This window comes from Heterocephalus glaber, unplaced genomic scaffold, assembly GCF_053883595.1.
Source record: "Heterocephalus glaber isolate CG9 unplaced genomic scaffold, H.glaber_assembly_v1.0 deba00001781, whole genome shotgun sequence".
NCBI classification, from domain to species: Eukaryota; Metazoa; Chordata; class Mammalia; order Rodentia; family Bathyergidae; genus Heterocephalus; species Heterocephalus glaber.
Window position 1 is genome coordinate 2,385,998 of NW_028258467.1, and position 24,264 is coordinate 2,410,261.

Here is a 24,264-nt window from a genome sequence, read left to right on the forward strand (position 1 = left end):
AAATAAGGACTAAAATGTATAATAGGTAATGTGAAATAGGAAGAAAAGGGGCAAAGGGGAAGGAAGTGGGAGGGCTAGGGGAAAGGATAGAAGGGAATGGGATTAATATGAGAAAATGGAAAAATAGGAACAAAATCTTTGTAAATAGGGAGGACTGGAGGGGTTGAAGGGAGGGCTGGGCAAGGGTGAAAAGTAAGAACGAAGAGAAACTATGTAAAGGTGCAAATTTCCAATGATGAAGGTCATTCTATTGTATACCTAAAATGTACCAATGATTAGAATGAATAATCGATAATGTAAAATAGGAAGAAAAGGTCCAAAGGGGTAGGGGTAGTGGGAGGGGCAGGGGAAAGGAAAAATGATGAGAAATGGAAAAAATGGAAATAAAGTCTTTGTAAATAGGGAAGGGTGGAGGGGGTGAAGGGAGGGCTAGGAATGGGAAAAAAATAAGAACCAAGATGCATTATGTAAAGGTACAATTCCCAATAAGAAATGTAATTGTGTTGTGTACCTAAAATGTACCAATAAAAGAATTTAATAAAAAAAGTCAAATGATGAATTGAAATGTGATATTTGAATATCATATGTAAACATGGTTATTTGTGAATGAAAAAGTAAGCTATATTTCAAATATATACCACATATAAACACGCTTGTAATATAGGCATACAAATAAATAACTAACGGTTTTTAATATTTCAAAAAATATATATATATATAAGGGAGGGTTATAGAAGACTAAACAACTACAATGAATGACATGTTACAATATAAATGCCAGATGTAAAAAAGCAAAAGCAACCCCCCCAACCCCCCCCAAAAGAATTGTAAAAGCTGTCAGAGAAAAGTAAAAAAATCACATATAAAGGTAAACCCATTAGGATTACAGAAGACTTCGCAACATAAACTTTAAAGGCCAGAAGAGATTGAAGTATTTTAAATCCTAAAGGCAAACAACTATCATCCCAGTAACCCAGATTAACATATCTGTCAAAACTTTCTTTCAAAAAAGATGGAGAAATAAGGACATTCTGTGAAAAAGAACAACTCAAGAGATTTATGAACACCAAACCAGCATTCCTGAAAATACTCAGGCTTATCCTAGACAGACATGACAAAGCCAACAAAGCCAACAAAGCCAGAATGAATACACCGAGGAAGGGAAATGAAAGAAATAGAGAGAGGGCCAGGGATTTAGCTCAGTGGTTTCGCTGCCTGCTGCGCAAGCGCAAGGACCCGAGTTCAATCCCTGGTACCAAAAAAAGAAAAAAAAAAAAGAAATGAAATAAAGAGAGAGACAGAGAGAGACACACACACAAAGAAACAAAGAAAGAGGAGTCATCAACAGAAAAAGAGCACAATGATAGGCATAAATCAACACCTCTCAGTAATAACTCTCAATGTTTTTATTTATTTATTTATTTATTTATTTATTTATTTTTTCCCTGGTGAAACAATTTTAATCAAGTTAACAGTAGACAGTAAAAGTGCAGTTCCATGGAAAGCCCGTATTTTACAGGTTGCAGCTGGTTCTCATCGTCTTTATTTGTGTGGTGTGGAAGGTGGGACCCATTCCTGAATCTTCTTTCTAGTGGTGGAGTAAGGCACATACTGTTCTGGAGTGCCGGTCACATTGAACTTATGGTTTCTCCAGGTGAATTTACGATCCGTTGGAGGGTGAGTTGTTGGAGGGTCATCAGTCATACTGTGAACCCAGCGGTGCCACTTGGGAGGCACCATGCTTCTGTCCGGATCCCAGAAAGTGTTTTTGCCATTCATTTCGGTGGTGTATATAACCCATCGGCCAAATAATTGCTTGTTGTCCTCATAGTATTTGTTGCCGTATTTGTCTTCTCCCACCAATGTACCGACCCTCACATCATTGGCCCTGAAGAAAACTCACAGCAAGCCATGCAGGCCGCCGTGGCCAGTGACCTGCTGCAGCCCACACTTCAAGACCTGTACCAACTCCATCTTGTCCCACAGGCCCCCTACTTATTTAAATTTTTGAGACAAGGTCTCACTATTAGTTCAGGCTGGCCTCAAACTCATGGTAATCCTCACTCAGCCTCTCAAGTGCTGGGATTACAGGCATATGCCACCAAGCCTAACTATAACTCTCGATGTGGCCTCAGCTCCCTAACTGAAATACACAGATCAAAAATAAATAAATAAATAAATAAAATACACAGATTGGCAGACTAAATAAAAAACAGAATCCAACAGTCTGTTGCAATCAAGAAATTCATCTAATCCAAAAAGATACTCATAGACTAAAAAAAGGATAGAAAATAATATTTCATGGACCTCCAAAACAAGCAGGGGTAGCAATTTTACTCTCAGATAAAGTAAACTTTGAGCTAAAACTGAGGAGAAGAGACAAAGTCACTATATACTAGTTAAGGAAATAATCCAACAAGAAGAGCTAACACTTGTAAATATATATGCACTGAATAATAGAGCTCCTATCTTCATAAAACAAATACTGCTGGACATAAAAGATCAAATAAACACTAACACAGTCATAGTAGGTAATCTCCATACCTCACTTATGCAAATAGATCAACTAAACAAAAAAATCAGTAAACATTAGAGCTGAATCACACTCTTGAACATATGAACTTAACAGATATCTATAGAGTGTTCTACTCTACTACAATAAAAGTACACATTCTTCTCAGCAGCACATGGAACTTTCTCCAAAATAGACCACGAACTAGTCTACAAAGCCTGCTTAAATAAATATAGAAGAATCAAAATCACCCCATGTTTACTATCAGACTATTGTGTGATGAAACTAGAAATCAATCACAGAAGAAACTACAGAAAATTTTGAAACACCTGGAAATTTAATACACATTCCTGAACACACAATGGGTCACAGAAAAAATCAAGGAAGAAATTAAACAATTTCTGGAACAATGACAGTATAACACATCAGAACCTATGGGACACAATGAAACAGAGGGAAGAGGGAAGCTTATTGCAATCGATGCTCCCATTAGAAAAACAGAGTGAGCTCAAATAACCTAATGAGGAACCCCAAGATACTTGTAAAACAAGAACCAAGCCCAGGGTCCCAGTCCTCTTCTGAGAGGCAGGGTTGGGTGTCCCTAACTGACTGGGTGATCTCCCACAAAAGTCTACCAGACTCAAATGTTTCCTTAGAACTATGAATAGTACAGTTGAGATATCAGACAAATATGAAGCATTACAATTACTGTCACCATCACCTGCCTTGGAAATTCCAAATATTCTTAAGGGAACAAGAAAACCAAAAGGCTCCTTTGACCACTCATCTCAGATGATCTTAAAAAAAAAAAAAGGGAACCCCGCCACATCAAATTCTGTTATTTGAGAGTTAAACAGGATCTTTGAAAAATGAATAATTTTTAGGTGTTCATCCAATCAGCCCTGATTGTTCTTAGATTGTTAGATGTTCTCCCAATCAGCTGCATGGGGAGTGTAGGTCAAGCAACTCTAATTTGAAAATCTGAAATTTGAATAGCTCCAAACCCTGAAACTTTTTGAGTGCTTATATGACACCACTGTTGAAAATTCCACATCTGGACCTCATGTAATGAGTTGGAGTAAAAGAGCAAGTACCCTAAAAATATTGTATAAAATTTCCCTCAGCCTACGTGCATAAGGTGTACATGAAGCATAAATCAATTTTGTGTTTAGACCTGGGTCCCATCTGAAACATCTCATTATGTATATGCAAATATTCCAAAATCTGAAAAAATCCAGAATCTGAAACACCTCTGGTTCTGTGCATTGTGAATGAGGGATACTTAACCTCATTCAAACCTTGCTTTAAGTCCTGTGCAACAGCAACTCCAAAAATTCAGATTCAGGGAAACGTGGCTTATCCCAAAGTTAGTAAGCAAACAAAATAACAAACAAACAAACACCCCCAAAACATCCTCATCAGCAAATGCAAATGCTCCCCATCAGAGCCAGGGTCAAAAGGTGTTCATCTGTCTTCCAATTTAATAGAGAAGTGGCTCCCCCTACCGAGCTTTTGAGAAATACCATCTCTACAAGCACCACTTGCAGCATGCACTGTGTTCTGCCTGTTCCTACATTTGGTACCTGACTATAGCAGCCCTAATAGTGATCATGTTCTAACACTAAGGCTCCAGGGGACAGGAAGTCACATACACTGTGGTCTGTAATTTTTGCACAAGGCTGTGTGGCAGGACCTATATCATAGGGGCACGCACAGTGCAACATGTTCCAGGTCAATAACTAAAGGAAGAGCTGTTCCAGGTGGCAAATATCCTCACGTCTGCCACATCACAGCACAAGAAAACTCCCCAGTGACAGCTGGTCTGGATCCTGTTCAGATTAACCAGGTGAGTTTTCTATGAGTTTCTATGTCCTTGTCCCAGACTGCAGGAGCACAGAGCTGAGCTGAGCTGAGCTTTATCCTGCAATAGCAGGGGCTCTGAGACTGAGTCAGGGAGAGGAGATGCCCAGTTCATCGTCCTCATTTGGAGTTATTTACTCTGCCTGTCAGTCAGTGCCAAAGCTATGTCACTCTGTTACCATAACAGCAAAAAGGTGGTGCACTTCCAAGTGAACACATCTGAAACTCACAGGTCAGGAGGCAGGCAAAGCCAAGGCTAGCCCTTGCCCTCTGCAGCAGGACTCCAGCACTGCTCAGTGTCCTCACTATGGAACAAAGCCAAGACCACTCACACCTTAAACTGCTGGGTACAGAGGGACCTCCTGTAGTCAAGTACTTGCCCTGATAAACTCAGGGAATGGTAGTGAAAACAGGCCTTAGTGCAGGGACCAGGTAGGGCCTACCTCTCGGGCTTCATATGTGTCAGGAACTGTGATCCGATAGGGCACATCAGGGATGTTGTAGCAAGGCTGGTCCTTATGAATGTCCTGTAAGCACAGTGAGAGTCCTATTCCAACCTGCCTTCCTGCGGTGTCTGCAGCCAAGCCAATGACCTAGCAGTACATTTGCCACCCTTTCCCACCAGTGCCCCATCCACCATGGTCTTCCAGACTTGCTGCGGCTTACTGAGAAACATCAGGCAGGATTTGGGCCCCTCCCACAAGCAAATTCACCATGTATAGCCTAAATTGGTCTCAGGCATATCACTGGAGGAGCACCCCACAACACAGGGTGGACAGTGGGTGCGTTGGCCAGCCCAGGTCACCCAGGATACTCACAGCACTCAGCGACAGGGATAGAGTCTGCAGGATGTCCAGCATGGTCTTCAGTACAGTCCCACTCCAGAGCAAGTGGGGAAACCTATACCCAAGGCAGGCTCTCAGGGCCCAGGAGTCGAGCCTCCCAGGTGCCTACACTCCCCGGGTGGGAGTGGAGGTGGGGCACCGCCTTCTCCTCCCCCTGCACCAGCACAAGCTACACCTGCTGATGGCTGCTGAAGGTGGTGTGTCAGGATGAACTATATCTGCTCTCTGGATATAACCTCTCTCTGGCACTATTCCCCTCTCAGGGGAGAAGAGGGGAGGAGCTGGGGAAGGAAGACTGGAGGGCATGGGCGAGGGTAGGAGGGTGAAAGGGAATGCAGTGAAGTACAGGTAGGAGGGGCAGGGGTGGGGATAGTAGGGCAAAGGCTTGATTGGGAGGGGACACGGGGCAGTGGGGTTGGAGGTGGAGGTTGGAGGGTGCAGGCAAGGGGTTGAGTAGGGGCACAGGTTACGGTGGGGAAGCAGGGTGAACTCAGGGGATAGGAAATGGGGAGAGGGAAAGCAAGAGGTGGGACTGCAGGAGAGGCACTGGGGGTAGAGAGAGGAGGGTGATTAGGGGAACAGTGGGGGGTAGTGACACAGTCACGACTTAGTCAGAGGCCACCAAGGGACTGGGAGATGGGCAGAGTCCTGGGCCTTTACCCTGTCAGTCATCAAACTTTTTGTGCTTTTTCTTAAGCAGTCAGTGACTTAAAAGCCTTTTAAGGGCCAGGAATTTAGCTTGGTGGTTCTGCCTGAAACAAAAGATCCCCCATCCCGAGTTTGATTGCCCCGTACCAAAAAAAAAAAAAAAAAGCTAAAAACAGTAACTCTTCACTTGGGCCCACAGATGTCTTCTAGGTAACTGAAAGCAGAACAAAGCTTGATTATTTTTTGGGAATCTTTGTTCCTATGGAGTTTAGGGTCAAATCCCTTGTTGGCTCTGCATGCAAGTGTGTTAGTCATTCAGGGAGTGTGTCTAAGAGTTGAGAAAACAGGGTTGATTGCCCTGAATTTACAAGATCTCATCTCTCTTCAAGACTGAGGACACCAAGGTAAGGGATTTACAGGGACATTCAGCTAGCTCGGAAGACTCCAGCCATGGTCCTAAACCTGTGATCACCTGATTCCAGGAAAAGCAGAGCCCCAAGTGACTGAAACCAGGAATAGACAATCATTTCCTGGGAATGGAACAGCTCCTCAGCTGTGAGGATTCCAGAGCTACGAAACTAGGACTGAGATGATGAGGACCAGACCCCAGCCCATCAGCTAAACCCTAAAAGCCAGCCTTCTGCCTTTGCAGGTGGCCAGTCTGGTCTTTTTCATGTCTGTCCCTCTACAGGGGCTCAAGCTGGAGTACTTTTCTATTTTTCTTATTCTTCTTGGTTAAGGGACAGCCTAACCTTTGTCAGCTCCCCAAGCTAAAGTCCCTTACCATTTTCTCTCATTTTCTAGTTAAAACTTTTCTCTTTAAATTTGTGCTTTAATTTTAATTTTTTTTTGGTACTGGGGATCGAACTCAGGTCCTTGCACTTGTGCAGCAGGTGGCGAAACCACTGAGCTAAATCCCCGGCCCTATATTTTCTTACTCTTAACATCCATTTTTCTTAGAATTCATTCTTCACAGGTTTGGGAGTTACATCTATTCCCCCTATATCACCAGCACTCTGGAGGCTGAGGCAGGAGGATTTGCTGTGAGTTCAAGGCCAGCCTGAACTTCATAAGGAGACCTTGTCTTAAAAAAGCAATAAACGAACAAACAACAACAACAACAACAACAACAAAAACTGGGGATGTAGTTCAGTGAAAAGGTGCTGGGTTCAATTTCTTAGTACTGCTAAAAAATTACTTTTTATTAGCACATATTAGTTATGCAGAATCATGGGTTTCTTTTTGGCATATTTATATATTATGGTTTATATCTAGCATTCAGAAGTGGGACTTTGCCGGGGATTTAGCTCAGTGGTTCCGGCGCCTGCCTTGCAAGCCCAAGGTCCCAAGTTTGATCTCTGGTACCAAAAAAACAAAACAAAACAAAATAAAAAACACAACAGAAGTGGGACTCTGAGAAGGTGGGTGGATCATGGGGGTGCTGTGCCCATCAGTAGATTGATGAGTTCCTGGCTGAGTGTTCTGTTAGGAAGTGGGGCCTGAGTGGGATGGATCACTGGGGGCATGACTTGGAAGGGTATTTGATAGATTTCCCTTCAATTTAGGGTGGCTGCTGTACATAATAGCTACCTTCTTTTCAACACGCCCCTACTCCCACCAAAAGAGTAACCTGATGCTTGCTCTCCTCCTGGCAACTAGTGACATCACAGGCTTCTCCAGTCCCTAGCCACTACCTCACTCAACCCCACCTCAGCTCCTACAAGCCCCTATAAAAGGCACTTGCTGTCCTGGCCATATTGCTTTTGTCTCTCCTTTGTTCAGAGACAGCCCGGCAGATCTGTTTCCCTAATAAAGGGTTGTTGTGGTCTGGTCTGGTCTTGGTTTTTGGCCTTTTACCTGACAGTATTCAGGTTTTTATTTTTGATTTGTACAAATTTTATTTATATGTCATTTTTCTCCACTTGCACTGATTGTATAAATCAAGGGTAATCTATAATACTCACACCATGTCTAATGTTCATATAATTATATAATGAACTGCTGGGCATGGGGGCACAGGCCTGTAATCCCAGCACTAGGCAGGCAGAGGCAGGAGGATCGCTAGAGTTCGAGGCTAGCCTGGGCTACATAGTGAGTTCAGGGCCAGCCTGAACTACATAGCGAGACCCTGTCTCAAAAACAACCAAAAAAAAAATTGTATAATGCTCATATAATTCCCTTATCCTGGCTCCTCCTTTCTGTCTCCGCTCCCTGATCACCATGAAATGAGCAGGTTTCCTCCTCCAGGCCTTTCAACCATGTGATTTCTGCCTTGGAGCCAGCCAATCACAGACTGAAGACAATGAAACTGAGCCAAAGTAAACTTCTCTTTTATGTTGTAGCTGTTGGATATTTTGTCAGTGATGGTACTGTAGACAGCTAAGATAGGTGGAAAATATTATAACACAGGTGAGGCAAGACCAGGCCCTTCAGAGAGCCAATACAGAAGACAATTGAGGCCCATTTACTGAAAGCCAGGATTTGAAAAAGAGGAACTACCACATTCACATACTTCCCCTAGGGATGAACAGCAGTGATTGATATTCTAAATAGCTATCAATCACCTTGGTGGGGACTAAAATCTCTTCAGCCCATTCCTTCCTAGAAATCCTTGTTCTCAACATGTACGCTTGCTTACTACATGACTAGCTTCCTCATTTGATCCCCATTTAATCAATATTACCTAAGCAACTATACTTAAAATCTTACTGGTTGACCATAGCTTTGTCCCACTGATAGAGGAAATTATAATGGGCATGAAATATGAAAAACTCTTATCTCTCAACCTGTCTCATAGGCCTAGTTCTTTTTTTTTTTTTTTTGGTACTGGGGATCGAACTTGGAACCTTGTGCTTGACAGGCAGGCGCCAGAACCACTGAGCTAAATCCCTGGCCCCTAGCTCTTGTTCTCTAAAAGTCGAAGAATGAATTCTAGGAACAATGGAGGTTAAGAGTAGGAAGATAGGACCTTTTCTTCCTATTTTGCATTATCGATTATTCATTCTAATCATTGGTACATTTTAGGTATACAATATGACATTCATCATTGGAAATTTGCACCTTTACATAGTCTCTCTTGGTTCTTATTTTTCATCGTTGCCCAGCCCTCCCTTTAACCCCTCCATTCCTCCCTATTTACAAAGATTTTGTTCCTATTTTTCCATTTTCTCATATTAATCTCATTCCCTTCTATCCTTTCCCTTAGCCCTCCCACTTCCTTCCCCTTTGCTCCTTTTCTTCCTATTTCACATTACCTATTATACATTTAGTCCTTATTTACACTTTCAGTTTCTCACACTAGAGAAACTAGTCGGTATTTACACATGTGTGTCCTATTTATTTTACTTAAGAGCATCGCCTCAATGTGCACCCATTTAGCTATAAATATCTCTAATTTCTCATTTTTTATGGCTGAGTAGTACTCCATTTTATAAAAAAACCACATTTTCTTTATCCAGTCTCCAGTTGATGGGCATTTGGGCTGTTTCCAAGTTTTAGCTATCACAAACTGTGCCGCTATGAACATGGGTGCACATATATCGCTGTGGTATGATTCTTTTAATTCTTTGGGGAAGATCCCCAGCAGTGGAATAATGGGGTCAAATGGGACTTCCAGTCCTAGTTCTTTGAGGTATCTCCATACTGATTTCCACAGTGCTTGCACCAGTCCACACTCCCACCAGCAGTGGAGCAGGGTTCCTCTTTCCCCACAGCCCCGCCAGCATTTGTTATTGGTTGATTTCATGATAGCAGCCATTCTTTCTGGAGTGAAGTGGAATCTAAGCGTTGTTTTCATTTGCATCTCTCAAATGACCAGTGATGTTGAACATTTTTTCATGTATTTATTTGCTATTACTACTTCTTTGTCTGAGAAATGTCTGTTCATTTCAGATGCCCATTTTCGGATTGGGTCTTTAAATTTGGGAGTTGGGAGGGGCAGGGGAAAGGAAAGAAGGGAAAGGAAAAATTGATAAGAAATGGAAAAAATGGAAATAAAGTCTTTGTAAATAGGGAAGGGCGGAGGGGGTGAAGGGAGGGCTAGGAATGGGGAAAAAATAAGAACCAAGATGCATTATGTAAAGGTACAATTCCCAATGAGAAATGTAATTGTGTTCTATACCTACAATGTACCAATAAAAGAATTAAAAAAAAAAAAAGAGTAGGAAGATGGGACCCAGGCACCGGAACCACTGAGCTAAATCCCTGGCCCCTAGCTCTTGTTCTCTAAAAATCGAAGAATGAATTCTAGGAACAATGGAGGTTAACAGTAGGAAGATAGGACCGGAGATATACCTCAGTGGTGCTGTACCTGCCTGGCAAGTGCAAGGTCCTGAGTTCGATCCTGGGTTCTGGAAAGAAAAAAAAAAGAGTAGGAAGGTATTTATTGATAGGAAAGCTCCTGAGGGGCAGCAGTGTGGTCACTTAGGTAATAGTGATCCAACTGAGAAACAAGTCAGGGAACAAGCTCGGATGGAAAGAACAAAGACTTCTCCTAGGAAGTGGTGGGTCCACAGGTCTCTGTTTACCCACCAGGGTAGCTGATATCTATCTAGACTTCATTAGGCCCACTGTTTGTTCTTTGAGAAGTATGCAGGTCTGGTCATCTTGTCTTTATCGTGAGGCCTGGTTTCCAACCAATATGTCTCCAGCCACAGCAGTGGTGTATTTCACCTTTGTCTTGACTCTCGAGGACCTAGCCCTATCTGACTGCCTAAAATATTTCTATCTAAATCAGCTGTCTATAATATCACCTTGTGATTTCCCATTGGATCAATATTACTTAAACAACTATACTCATTGTCAGGCTTGACCTGGTTGTGAAATGGTTAATGGATATGCTCTTTAATTCCAAGCTACATTTTGACAAGATATAAAAAACCACAACAAAACAGGCACCCAATGCAGGTGCTGTCTCTGCCCGACAAAAGCTGTGGTATCTGAGACACAGAACACAGGAGGAATGTTCCCAATATAGAGATAACCACCACAAAGTATAGCATCTTTTCAATGCCAAGTCACCTGAAAATATCCACACACCTGCCTTGATCGGCTGCATGGACCCCAACCATAAATATTTGCTCTGACCCCTATGCATGATCGATGTGCCAGACCTCTCTCCAATGCCGTATAAAGCCTTCTGCCTTTTCTTTGTTTGGGGCTGGCCGCCTCTTGCCTGCCGTCCCTCCACCTCTGCCCAGGTGAATAAAGTCTGTACCTCTTTGCTTTCACAAGCTTGCTCGGTGGTCTCATCCCTCCTAGCCATTTGTTACACTTATAACCCTATTAACTTTATTTTTGTCCCATCTTATACCATCCTCACCTTGTGGCTTTGCTCAATGAAACACCTTTGAGTGGAGGTGGGTGGGCAACCCACTTTCTGGTTCCCCTTCTGTCTCTCTTAGAAGCTATCTTTCTCTCAATAAATTCTTCCTACTCTTAACCTCCATTGTTCCTGGAATTCATTCTTTGATTTTAGAGAACATGAACTCAACATTTCGGATATCTAGCAGTTGGGAGTTAGAATATTTCCCTTACAGTATTTAGATTAGTTGGAGGTCCTATATCATACACCCTCTATCAATGGGAAATGGACTAATACGTCATACATGCATAACATACTGAGATCTCCACACCCCCACTATTCCCTTTGCCTTGCCCTCCTCTGTACCCTTAGTCCTTTCCACTTTTCCACTACTCTCCCCTCTGCAATCAGTGTATTTTAGTTTGCCTTTTGTTTATAAGATTGTATTTTTTTTCATGCTTAACAATCAGTTGTAAACTGCTTTTTTATGAATTGTTAGTTCCTATATTTTGGTCCAATTTTCTGCTTGGTTGAGGAGTTATAGGAGCTCACCATTTCTATTGCAAAGATAATAACCAGCATAAAGAATTGAAAAAAATTTTTTCTGTACGACCTGGCAAGTTATCCACTGGCGGTGAGAATACTAAAATCCTTTTAAGGTCACTACATTTAGTTTCTTTACAAATACAGACAATAGGCGAAGTCCTGACTTATTAAGAATTCTATTGTTTTGCTTAATCATAATTTTCTTTAATTTCTATTTACAACACTTTTTTCTTTTTGGAAACAGGGTCTTGCCATGTAGCCCAAACTCTCCGTGATGATCTTCCTGTTCAGCTCCCCAAGTGTTTGGATTACAGGCAAGTGGTGGCATGCCTGACTGAATTTTTAGTTTTCACTCTCCCAAAAAAGCCCTGGGCAAGGTGATTTTAAAAAAGATACTAATTAATACATAAAGATTTAAACTGGGCATGGTGTCCCATGACTGTAAGCCCAGCACTCTGGGCAGCGCAGGCCAGAGAATCTAGAGTTAGAAGCCAGCCTGGACAATTTGGTGACTTAGCAAGACCCTGTCTCAAAATTTAAAAAACTTTAAAAGGGTTAAGGGTGTAGTTCACTGGGAAGCCCTGGGTCAACCCCCAGTATAGAAAAGGAGAAAAAGAAAAAGGTATACCTAATATGGTGGGTAAAAGATACTTTGGAATAAAGCATTATTTCCAAAATAGATTTGGGGAATGCACTACTGTCCATAGCAAAAATCTACTCTATTTTTAGGGGATGAGGACACACAGATGTTGAAAGGGCAATCTACAGAGATCTTGGGTAATAACGGAAAAGAGAGTTTAATTTCTTTCTTTTTTTTTCTTGGTACCGGGGATCAAACTCGGGTCCTTCCGCTTGCAAGGCAGGAGGTGGAACCACTGAGCTAAATCCCTGGCCCAAGAGAGTTTAATTTGAAAGTGATTAAATCTAGGGACTTTGCACTGAGCTACATCCTCAGCCCTTTTTTAAGTGTTTAAATTTTGAGACAAGGTCTTGTTAAGTCACTAAATTGTCCAGGTTGGGTTCCAACTGTGAATCCTCTTGCCTCAACCTCTAAGAAGGCTGAGATTACAGGCTTGCACCACCATGCCCAGCTCCCTTTTATTATTTTTGAGAAAGGGTCTTGATAAAATTGCACAAGCTGGGCTCAAATTGCATTTCCTACCTCAGTCTCCGAGTTCTGGGATTACAGATGTGCACCACTATGCTTGACTGTTCTATTCTTTAACATTATTTTTTAACATTATTTTTAGCTCCTAGTTACTGTACAAATAATTGCACCATCACTGTGTTATTCACAGTGGACCATTCATCTCTTAAAATTTACAGTGAGCAACATGTGAAACAAGAGATACCGATAACACTGTGGGAGTGCCTGTGCTGAATGCCACAGGCTTCTTTTCTGACAAGATTCTTTTATGCAGCTGAGTCATCTGCATGCAAAGCACATCTTCAAAGCTGGTTCAGAGAAAATAACTGGCCACTGGGCAAACTAAGTGTGGTCTAGAGTTCTGGCCTACTCTACTATTTAAGGGAGCTGAGGTAATCCGGGTGGTCCTTCGACTGGTCATTTGCTGCTAGATGATCTTTTAGAAATCTCAGCATTAATATTCTGGGAGTGTTTTCTAGAAACCGTTTTGAGCCAGAAAATGTGTTTCTTTAAGGAGAAGCACCTGCACCTTGCAAAGGAACACATCTGTGTTTTTGTAACATATGTGTCTTAAGAAAAAGTGACCCTAAACCGGGGTCGGTGGTACACGCCTGTAACTCCAGCTACTTGGAAGGCTGAGGCAGGATCCAAAATCCATGGACAGTCTGGGCAACCTGGCGAGACCCTGTCTTAAAAATAGAGAATAAAAGGGCCGGGGATTTAGCTGTGTTTCCGGTGCCCGCCTCGCAAGTGCAAGGTCCCGAGTTCGATCCCTAGTACAGAAAAGAGGAAAAAAAAAAAAAAAAGGAAAAGAATAAAAAGGATTGGGAGTGTGCACCCGAGGGGGGAGGGGGAGGGGGAAACAATCACAGTGGCTCTAAACTCAACAGCTCAGTTTGAGGTAGAACTATCACGCTGCCCTCTCTCTACTCGGGGAAACTTTGGGTATGGGTAGTCGGATAGTTTCATTTATTTCTGCACAAACCTTTAGCTCCAGGAAGTTGCAGGAGTCAGCCCATACCTGTCCCGGGCACTGTCCGAGGGCAGCAGCTTCAGACGCCGAACACCTTCCTGAACACACTCTTGGGCTTCAGCCCACCTTTGCATATACACCCTAGGCCCTAGCCCACATTCCTGCGCACACCTGTCCCAGGCAGTTCTGGACCCTCCCTACCTCTTCGAGCACACTTGCCCGGGACAACAGCCCGAGGCAGCGCCAAAGCGCTCCATTCCGAGGACGTCAAAAGTATGGTTTTTAGGAGCCGGGATTTAGCTCAGTGGTTCCGGCGCCTGCCTCACAAGCGCAAGGTCCCTAGTTCGATCCCCCGTACAAAAAAAACAAAAACAAAAACAAAAAACCAGTTGCGCGCGGGACTACTTTTTGCAGACCCTCGGGCCAGGCGGAGGGATCCCTTCCGGGCGCTCGCGCGGAGCACCGCAGTACTTGGAGAACCGCAGTACTTGGAGACCAGAGGCAGTGAGCCTGCGCTTTCCCCTGTGCCGCTGCTCGTCAGCCAGCGCCAGGGGAACCCCTACTACCTCGGTCTCGCACCCACAATGGCGCAGATTCTCCCCATCCACTTCCAAGACCATTTCCAGGTGAGGCCGGGCTCGGGCGCCAAATTCCGCCGGACCTCGGAGAGGCGAGTCGCGCGACCCGTTCTGTCAGCCGTGCCCCCAGCCCCGCCGAGCCGCTGCTGGACGCCTGCGGGGACCTGCGACCTCCGACCTCGGGTGGAGAGCTTCAGGGCGTGGGCGCCTTGGCCGCACGTGCAGACCCACTCATGGCGCTGTCGCCAAAGTCTGTTTCCCGCAGGGCGGCTGGGCAGGGTCTTAGGTATCTGGACAGGCAAGAGCTCCCGAAATGGGAGCCTGACAACTGCCTGCGCGCCTCTCGTTAGTGCCTGGGGAAAGCTTTAAGTGTTGCCATTCTAGGTTTCTTAACTCTTAAGATCCGCGACCAGTCCTCAGTTTTCCACTTTGCACTTGCAATCCTTTGCACTTGCGTCTGTGCGTTGTTTGGACTCCAAGGTGGCTTCGGGGTGGAGGATTGTCAAAATGTATGGCTCAAGAGGAAAATTAGATACCGCTTGGTTTAATGAGACCCTTTGGATGCGCTAACACTCCCAAAGTTTGGCTTTTTAATGAAGTTTCAATTTGTTTTTCATTTTTGGTATTTTTTGTTTGGTTTTGTTTTTGGTACCGGGGATCGAACTCAGGACCTTGCCCTCGCGAGGCAGGCGGTGGAACCACTGAGGTAAATCCTTGGCTCCAATTTGTTTTAATAAATTTGTGCTTGGGGAAAATAAGGACTGGCCATGTGTGTGTGAACAGGATTCAAATTGGGCACCGAGTGGAGCCCTTCACTCCCAAAGTCCTGGGAAGGGAGAGAGGTCTCACAGATTACAGGAGAGGGGATGAGACTAGAGAAGTAAAAACCAGTGGCTCCATCCTAAGAGCTTTTATGTTAAATCGTTACAATCCAGTAAGTTAGGTCTTTTTCACTGTTTTATAGATGAGAAAACCGAGTCAGAGAAGTTAAATACCTCTTTAAGAAGAGCAGGATTCAGACTCAAATCTAGTCGACAACAGAGCTGTACAGCAATGAATGTGGTCAATTGAAAGGCCATATTTTCAAGTTCAGAACGCTGTTGGCTCTGTATCCAAATGACAAAGGTCTTGGGAGTTTTATAATGACCAGTCCAGTCCCCTTATTCTACAGATTGAAAACTTGGTATCTAGAGTGTCCTGCCTAGGTCATTTGGTTGGTGCTACGGTTGAGGTTGTGTCCTAACATTTGTCTCCTCTGTGGACTTAATTCTAACTCTAAGGTGAGCCAGTGCCAGTAATGTGAGGTAGCAAATATTGCTGCTGCTAATAGTAATAAATAATGTCATAATTATGATTTACTGAGCTGTTTCTTTTGGTTTCTCTTGCCACATATACACTGGACCTTTTTTTTCTTTAATGAATCTTGTTTAATCTTCATGAAAACTCAGACAGTGACATATCATTAACTCAGATAAAATCACACTGCTGGTAAATGACAAAGCTGGATTCCAACTCAGTTCTGATTCCAAAACCTGTTTTTTGTTGTTGTTGTTGTTTGGAAATAGGGTCTCCCTGTGTAATCCAGGCTGGCCTTGAACTCAGGACAGTCCTCTTGCCTCTACCTCCTGAGTGCTGGGATCACAGGTGTGCACCACCATGCCCTGCTCAAAGCCTGTTCTTAAGCAAAAAAGCGTAGATTTTAAGTTTCTATTAAAGTTTATAATGGCTTGAGGATATATTTTCATTGTCTGGAAAATATTGTGGCTTGTAGCATGCAGGCCATATGAATGAAACTTTGTGGTTTGTGGTCTCCAACTTTTAAGTGGTGTTTGACCATGCTCTGCATTCTGCATTCTGTTTCTGTTGTCAGCACAACACTCTGCCTTCACTGCAGACATTTTGAACTTCTACCTGTTCCTTTTTTTTTTTTTTTTAACCTGTTCCTTAAATGCCTGTTCCTTCCACTCCCATTTTGCTGCCAGCAGATGACTCCGGGAAAATGGAAACCATACATTGCAATGTGGTCACCTCTATGTTTGCACATTGTCTGCAGCCACGCTTCCCTGCCTTCCTGTTGTTATTTCAGAAGGGGTATTCTTAGCGTTGCCTGTATTCCCATTCTGAACCTTCCCTCTAGTGGGGCCCTTGCCCAGTAGCAGCTCCTCTTTCCTGGAGTTTCATCAATTCCCTTTCAGTGGCTTCTTCCTGTTTGTGTTTAACAGTGCTCACAAACCCCTTCTTCCCTTGTTCCCTTGAAGTTCTTCTCTCAAAGCCAGACATGGTCAAAAATCGCTTTATCTCTTCCATTACTCCTTTGTGTTCTTCAGTAACCTGGAATTTAGTTTTCATCTCCTCATTTCCCTGAATTAGTTCTTGCCAAGGCCACATGTGATCCTGGAGACATTTTTTAATAAAGGACCAGATAATATGTTTTGAGAGGCACATTGTGTCTCCGTGTAGTGGCGAAGCACAACCGACCTCCAAGGCTGCTTGACAAAGTTCCAGCTGGGGGAAAAGAAGGATGGAACACATCGTACCCTCATGTTTTATTTTTTTTCATGCCATAATGTTTAAAATTGTTACTCTGGTCACAGGAGTCACTGTGTTTGTGACTAACAACAAACTCTCCATAAGGCAAATTGGCAATGATGTATTGAAATCTGATCTGGCTCAAAAGTCCCAAAATTCCAGTTTCTCTTAGTTCTATTGCCACATCCACTTCTAAAGAAACCTCTCCTGAAACTCCCTCTGTTTTCCCACTACTATAACTCCCCCCTCTTATTGCTGACCTTCTTTTTACTAAAGGGGTCTTATGAAGAGGTTGAAAGGACAGACTTTAGATGTAAGAAATAGTGGGAAATGAGAAATAGAGAGAAAGTTGGGACAGGTAAATGCATTAAGGAGGCAAGTTATTCAGTATTTCTCACAGTGCTGAAAATATCTCCTGCTCATGAACTATGAACCCAAATGACAGTTAAGATAAATAGAGGTATAGAGAGGTAGAGAGCTAATAGCAAACTATATTAACTGTTGTGCAGTTTCTCAAGGACTAGCTGGTGACCACAAGTTTGACATTTAATTAATTAAATCTTGCTTGTACCCCCGCTGCTATAGAGATTTTAATTAAGTTACCCTCTGGAGATTTTGATTAAGTTAACATTTTGTTCTACTTAGGTTTGGGAAAATAAGGGGACAATTGTGATTTTTAAGAAATGTATTCATGATGTTCAATGAAATGAATCAGTTTAGAAAAATATACTGTTTAGTAAAAATAACCTTTACCTCACTAGATGTTGCTAAGGCAACCTAAAATGTAAACATGTTCCGCCCAATGCTCCCTAGCTAGTGCTTAGAGATATAAAAATAAATCAGACCCTGAGACTTCTCAGAGGGAACCTGCACATTGCTTGTGATGGTTCTTTTCTCACTTGCCTGCCCGAGACCTCTCCCCTTCCTACCCTGCATCGACTGCAGCTGGTCTGCGGCAGGTGGCGCCCAACGTGGGGCAGGTAAGGGGGGTAATCAATTAATTATAGTTTGGTCTTGGGCGGCCTTCACTCCATAGGGCACTGCAGGCCCCGCACTCAGAGAAAAAGAGTAGGCATTAGAGGGGTGAATAGTCAGAACTTATAGAGAAGATAATGGGCCACAAGGGGTCTAAAGAAAGAGGACTCTTTGTTGATATTTTACAACACTGTTTGCAATCTCATAAGGTTAAGGTTGCTACCAAAGATTTATCAGCCTTCCTGGATTTCATTCAGGAATGTTGTCCTTGGTTCCCAGATGAAGGAACTTTGGACGCGGATACTTGGGGACGCGTGGGAAAAGACATACAGAAATGTTGTACTGAATATGGGCCAGAAAAAACTCCTGTTAATGCTTTCTCTTATTGGTCTGTGATTAATCAATCTATGGGCTCTTCTATGATTAATTCTTGTCCCTCAGATACTTTTCCTTCAGCACCCACAGAGGAAACTCCATTGTTAAAGACTAAAAAATCTCCTTCCATTTATGGTGTAGTAGAAAATGAAAATGATTCAGATGAGCTTTTGTCTCCTTCCAAGAAGAAGGATTTAGAGGAACAAGCAGCTCGATATCACGATCCTGATTGGCCACCTTTGCAGCCCACAGCTTTGTGCAGCCCTAAAAAATCTAAAGGTAAGGCTCGCAGGCAACCTTTTCCTCCACCACCAAATCAGGTTGGCTTTGCAGGAGCTGTTCGTGAAGCTGCTGCGGCGGGCAATGCCACTTTCTCCTGTCTTCCTGTCATTTTTGACGCAGACTGGGACTATGAGCCGGTATGGGAACCTTTATCTTTTAAACTGCTAAAAGAAATTAAAGCTGCTGTACATTCTTACGGGGCTTCTTCTCCCTATACTATGACTCTGCTAGAAACCTTAGGGGGAAAATGGATGACTCCATACGATTGGCAACAGGTAGCAAAAGCCTGCCTACCTGGAGGGGATTATTTACTGTGGAAAATGAAATATGAAGATAAGGTCAAAACAGAATTAGGTCATTCACATAGACAAAAGAAGAAAATCACTATGGATATGCTCTTGGAAATGGGGAATGGGTAACTGCCCAGGAACAGATGCACTTACCTAATGATGCCCCCAGAGAAATAATAATTATAGATTTATGGTAAAAAATTTAACAAGGGGGAGACAGCTTCAAAATGCTCTTTTTATATTTACAGGTATAAAAGCGCTTTTATTCCTTCTGATTCTCATCTCAAGAGATCTCTGTTAATTGACTATTCCAAAGTTTTGACCAGTCATACAATTATAAATCTAATAATCATAAAGAGGATATTATAATTCAATTTGGCCAAATATATTTGAGTGCACTCTAATTTTATAAATTGTCTTATATGTTTATCTGTTGTCTGTTTGTACTGTTGAGCTCAATTTTTTTTTCTTTTTCTCTTTTCCTTTTCACCTTTTGAAAAAAAAAATTTTTTTTTTTAAAAGATATTCACCTATTGTTAAATTGGCTTACAGAAAAATGTTATTAAATTAAAGGCATGCCCTCCTTCCCAGATTGCTAATTGGTCAAAGTTTCACCGAGATTTATTTTATAGAAGTAATGTGTATTGTCACCTACATGCAATAATCAAATTACAATAAGCAGTTGTAAAATAAAAAGATATATATATTCATATTATTTGTTTGTCAAAGTAAATAGAGACTGTGGGGACTCCCTTTGATGAATAAAGAAGTGGCCACCCAGAAAATAATTATTCTGGTCTTAATTCACTAAAGGGACCCCCCTAGTAAATTTCACAATCTTATGGGAGACAGACCACAATAAACATTGTCTCAATATGTTATTATAAATTGATTATATTGGTTATCCTTGAAGTTTAAATTCTAAATATGTTATTATAAAATGTTCACACTGGTTAAGTTCTAAATATGTTATTGTGATATGTCTACCTTGGTCATCTTCAGAAGATTAATTTCTGTGCCATAAACAAAAGTGTTATTATGAAGATGCTTTTGGTACCAAACTACATTAAAGAACATAATGTTTTATATAACTGTAATGTTATTGCTCCTTTTCTTGTGTACAAAATGTATTTATGCCCTCTAATTGTATGGGTCTTCTAACATTGTTTATGGTAATAACCTTTTGATTCAGATATTTGCCTTTCTCTTATGCTCCAGCCACCTATGATAATAAGCACAGTTGTAGGCTGATTTATTTTCCTTAGATGACGTCCTATAAAAAGATCAGAGCTCAGAGTTGATCAGCTGTCTGCTCGTCTCCACCAGCTTCAACTACAGGGACGTCCTCGTCACCGTCCTGCATGCTCTACCAGACAAAGCCCTCCACCGACCTGGGGCCCGATTAAGAGCCTCACCGAAAAGGCCAAGGGTCTCGTTTATAGTCAGCATCTCCCTGTGACTTCTGATAGGCTGTTTGTTGCAATGTTAGCTGTCATTGCTACTCAGGTAATTTTACCTTGCTCAGCCATGACCTCTCCCTATTGGGCTTATGTCCCAGAACCTCCTGTACTTCACCCAGTCACCTGGGATTGTGATAATGTTAAAATAGTAACTAATTATCCTCAACTTATGGGAGGAAAAGATAATTCCTTTATCTCCCTTAAATATACTCATCATTTTAACTATACAGGTCACGCTGATGACATACCTATTTGTGCTGCCACTATCCAAACTTCCCTTCTTGGATGTATCTCTCTATATTATAATAATATGTATGCTGACTTCCCTGCTGAGGGAAAAAACAAATGAGATTTATGGTCCCTCTCGTTATGGCTACCTGGAAATTTAACCTAATTTTCAAAACACACTAGCTTTATGCCTAATCTTATCTCCCCTTGTCAATCAGCATCCGATGCAGAATATATTTGGAAAAATATTGACAGGCGCCGCGGATTTCCCACGTGGTTTTCCTGTGGTTTTATCACCTCCACAATTTCTCACCCGTTACCATTCTTTAATCAAAGTTTATATGATTGGTCCGTGTCAAGTCTCAAGTATGATTATACTGATTATCTTAAAAGAAATTCCTTCACTTATTCTTGGTCAAGCTCCAATTTACCCTTAACCGGACCTGTAAAACGTTGGTATTCTCCTGGATGGGTGGCCCCCCATATATACTTTAACAACCTCAAGTAAGATACAGACAGACTTATATCGTCTGTTTGCTTCCACAGGCCTTGTTACTTTTTATAGACCAAGTACAAAAATTACTTCCCTAATAGCCTTACAGGCCTGTGTACTCTCCCCTTATGCTATTCTAAGTACTGGTAAAACAGGTTTTATGTCAATTTCTGTTACTAATCACTCTACTTATGATATTCAATGTGATAATTGTGTGTTAACTAATTGCCTTAATTCATCATTTGGACAACAGACGTTCCTCTTGGTAAGACAGCCACCTTATGTTATGCTTCCAGTAAATGTTGCAGGACAATGGTATGATAATCCAGGCCTACAGGCTCTTCAATTAATTGTAGATGCCCTTTCACGCCCCAAACGATTTGTTGCAGCTTTCATTCTTGGCATCACTGCTTTAATAAGCATCATAACTTCACTTGCTGTCTCCACGACTGCCCTGGAAAAAGAAATTCATACTGCACATCATGTTAATGATCTGACAAAAAATGTTTCTCTAGCATTGGTCACTCAAGAAATTATTGATAGAAAGTTAGAATCCAGAATAAATGCTTTAGAAGAAGCAGTGTTTTATATAGGAAACCAGATATAAGCCATTAAAGTTCATACATCTGCTGCCTGCCATTCTGGTTTCCGTTGGATCTGTGTTACACCATTACCCTATAATGATAGTCGTATGACATGGGAACAGGTACAGGCCCATTTAAAGGGAGTATGGAGAAATACTCCCCTGTCTATAGATGTACAACATTTACATTCACAAGTTAGTGCTATTAGTCAGGCACGACTACAAACCTCTTCGGCAGAAGTAATAGCTAGTTCTTTCCTGTCTTCCCTCTCCTCCTCTATTTCAACAAAACCCTTTTTCTCTTTTATTAACAATTTGGGAATCACTATTGTAGTCATATTAATCCTCCTATTTTGTCTTCCAGTCATCTTCAGACAATTAATTCGAGCCCTCAAGAATATCCAACTTGAACTCCACGCTGCCAAAAAAATAAAAAATAAAAAAGGGGGGGATGGCGAAGCCCAACCGACCTCCAATGCTGCTTGACAAAGTTCCAGCTGGGGGAAAAGAAGAGTGGAACACATCGTACCCTCATGTTTTATTTTTTTTCTTGCCATAATGTTTAAAATTGTTACTCTGGTCACAGGAGTCATTGTGTTTGTGACTAACAACAAACTCTCCATGAGGCAAATTGGCAATGATGTATTGAAATCTGATCTGGCTCAAAAGTCCCTAATTCCAGTTTCTCTTAGTTCTATTACCTCATCTACTTCTAAAGAAACCTCTCCTGAAACTCCCTCTGTTTTCCCACTAACTGTAACTCCCTCTCTTATTGCTGACGTTCCTTTTACTAAAGGGGTCTTATAAAGAAATTAGAAGGACAGACTTTAGATGTAAGAAATAGTGGGAAATGAGAAATAGAGAGAAAGTTGGGACAGGTAAATGCATTAAGGAGGCAAGTTATTCAGTATTTCTCACAGTGCTGAAAATATCTCCTGCTCATGAACTATGAACCCAAATGACAGTTAAGATAAATAGAGGTATAGAGAGGTAGAGAGCTAATAGCAAACTATATTAACTGTTGTGCAGTTTCTCAAGGACTAGCTGGTGACCACAAGTTTGACATTTAATTAATTAAATCTTGCTTGTACCCCCGCTGCTATAGAGATTTTAATTAAGTTACCCTCTGGAGATTTTGATTAAGTTACATTTTGTTCTACTTAGGTTTGGGAAAATAAGGGGACAATTGTGATTTTTAAGAAATGTATTCATGATGTTCAATGAGATGAATCAGTTTAGAAAAATATACTGTTTAGTAAAAATAACCTTTACCTCACTAGATGTTGCTAAGGCAACCTAAAATGTAAACATGTTCCGCCCAATGCTCCCTAGCTAGTGCTTAGAGATATAAAAATAAATCAGACCCTGAGACTTCTCAGAGGGAACCTGCACATTGCTTGTGACGGTTCTTTTCTCACTTGCCTGCCCGAGACCTCTCCCTTTCCTACCCTGCATCGACTGCAGCTGTTCTGCGGCAGTGTGGTACTCTTCCCCTTTCCCACATCTTCCATGACTTTCCAGCTACACTTGACACTATACTTGTTTTCTTCCTTAGGAACCTCCTCTGCTGCTTTTGGGGATGCCACAATCTCCTAGAGTTTCTCCTACCTCTCTGCCACACCATTTCTCTTGTGGGCTTCTCTTGTGCCTGAGCTTGGAATCTATTTGAGTCCTTTTATCTTTTAATTGTGCACTGCCAGGGAATTTTTATGTATTCCTATGTGATCAGTGTTCCCAAGATATCTGTGTATTTTTGACAAGCTTCAGTATTGTATTTATGAGAGGCAATAGCAGGCCTTGGTTAAGAGCTTAGAATGAGCCGGGCATGGTGCCACATGCCTGTAATCCCAGCACTCTGGGGAGCTGAGATAGGAGAATCACAAGTTTAAGCCCAGGCTGGGCAACTTAGCAAGACCCTATCTCAAAATAAAAACTTAAAAAGGGCTGAGGATGTAGCTCAGTGTGAAGTCCCTGGGTTTAGTCCCCAGTATGATGAGGGAATTGGGGGCTGGCAATTCAGATTTAGTCTAGACTGAAGGCATGAATCTGGACTAATATATTGGTTTTGTGATTTGGGCCAATGTATGTAACCTTTTTTGTTTATTTTTGTATGTAACCTTTTTGTGCATCCATGTCTTTATCTATGAAATAGAAGTAAATCTGGCTGTTAATCTGTATGTATAATAGTTAACTTTATAAAGATTTATGAATCATATGTTTACTGCTTTTACTTCTTTGTCTGAGAAATGTCTGTTCATTTCAGATGCCCAGTTTTGAATTGGGTCTTTAAATTTGGGGGGTCTGATTTTTAAAAATTCTTTATATATTCTAGATAGTAGTCCTTTGTCTGAGGTACAGCTGCTAAAAATTTTTTTCCCACATTGTAGGTTGTCTCTTAGCTCTGTTGGTGATTTCTCTTGCAGTGCAGAAGCTTTTTAATAAGATGAGATCCCAGTTGTTGATTCTTTGTGCTAGTTCCCGTGCTACTGAGGTTTTGTTCATAAAGTCTTTTCCTATGCCAATGTCTTTCAAGAGTTCTACCTAACTTATCTTCCAGCAAGTTTAGTGTTTCTGTTTTAATCTTTAATCCACTTCAGTCTTAGTTTAGTGCATGGTGATATATATGGGTCTAGTTTTA

The 24,264-nt window shown here is 41.8% G+C and overlaps 1 long non-coding RNA gene and 1 pseudogene across 4 annotated transcripts; one reads left to right on the plus strand and one right to left on the minus strand.

Annotated features, from left to right (window-relative positions):
• Positions 1-1,424: 1,424 nt before the first annotated feature.
• LOC101711327 (NADH dehydrogenase [ubiquinone] 1 alpha subcomplex subunit 12 pseudogene) lies at positions 1,425-2,680 on the minus strand (annotated as a pseudogene).
• An 11,609-nt stretch (positions 2,681-14,289) lies between these two features.
• On the plus strand, positions 14,290-23,841 carry LOC110347319 (uncharacterized). Of its 4 annotated transcripts, XR_015447989.1 has the most exons (5): positions 14,303-14,459; positions 15,080-15,117; positions 18,357-18,569; positions 20,189-20,368; positions 21,991-23,841. It is a non-coding gene; the product is annotated as an uncharacterized LOC110347319 (long non-coding RNA). The 4 variants fall into 4 exon arrangements; XR_002391868.2 differs by lacking the exon at positions 15,080-15,117 and having other exon boundaries at positions 14,290-14,459; positions 20,128-20,368; XR_015447988.1 differs by lacking the exon at positions 15,080-15,117 and having other exon boundaries at positions 14,295-14,459.
• The last annotated feature ends 423 nt before the right edge of the window (positions 23,842-24,264 follow it).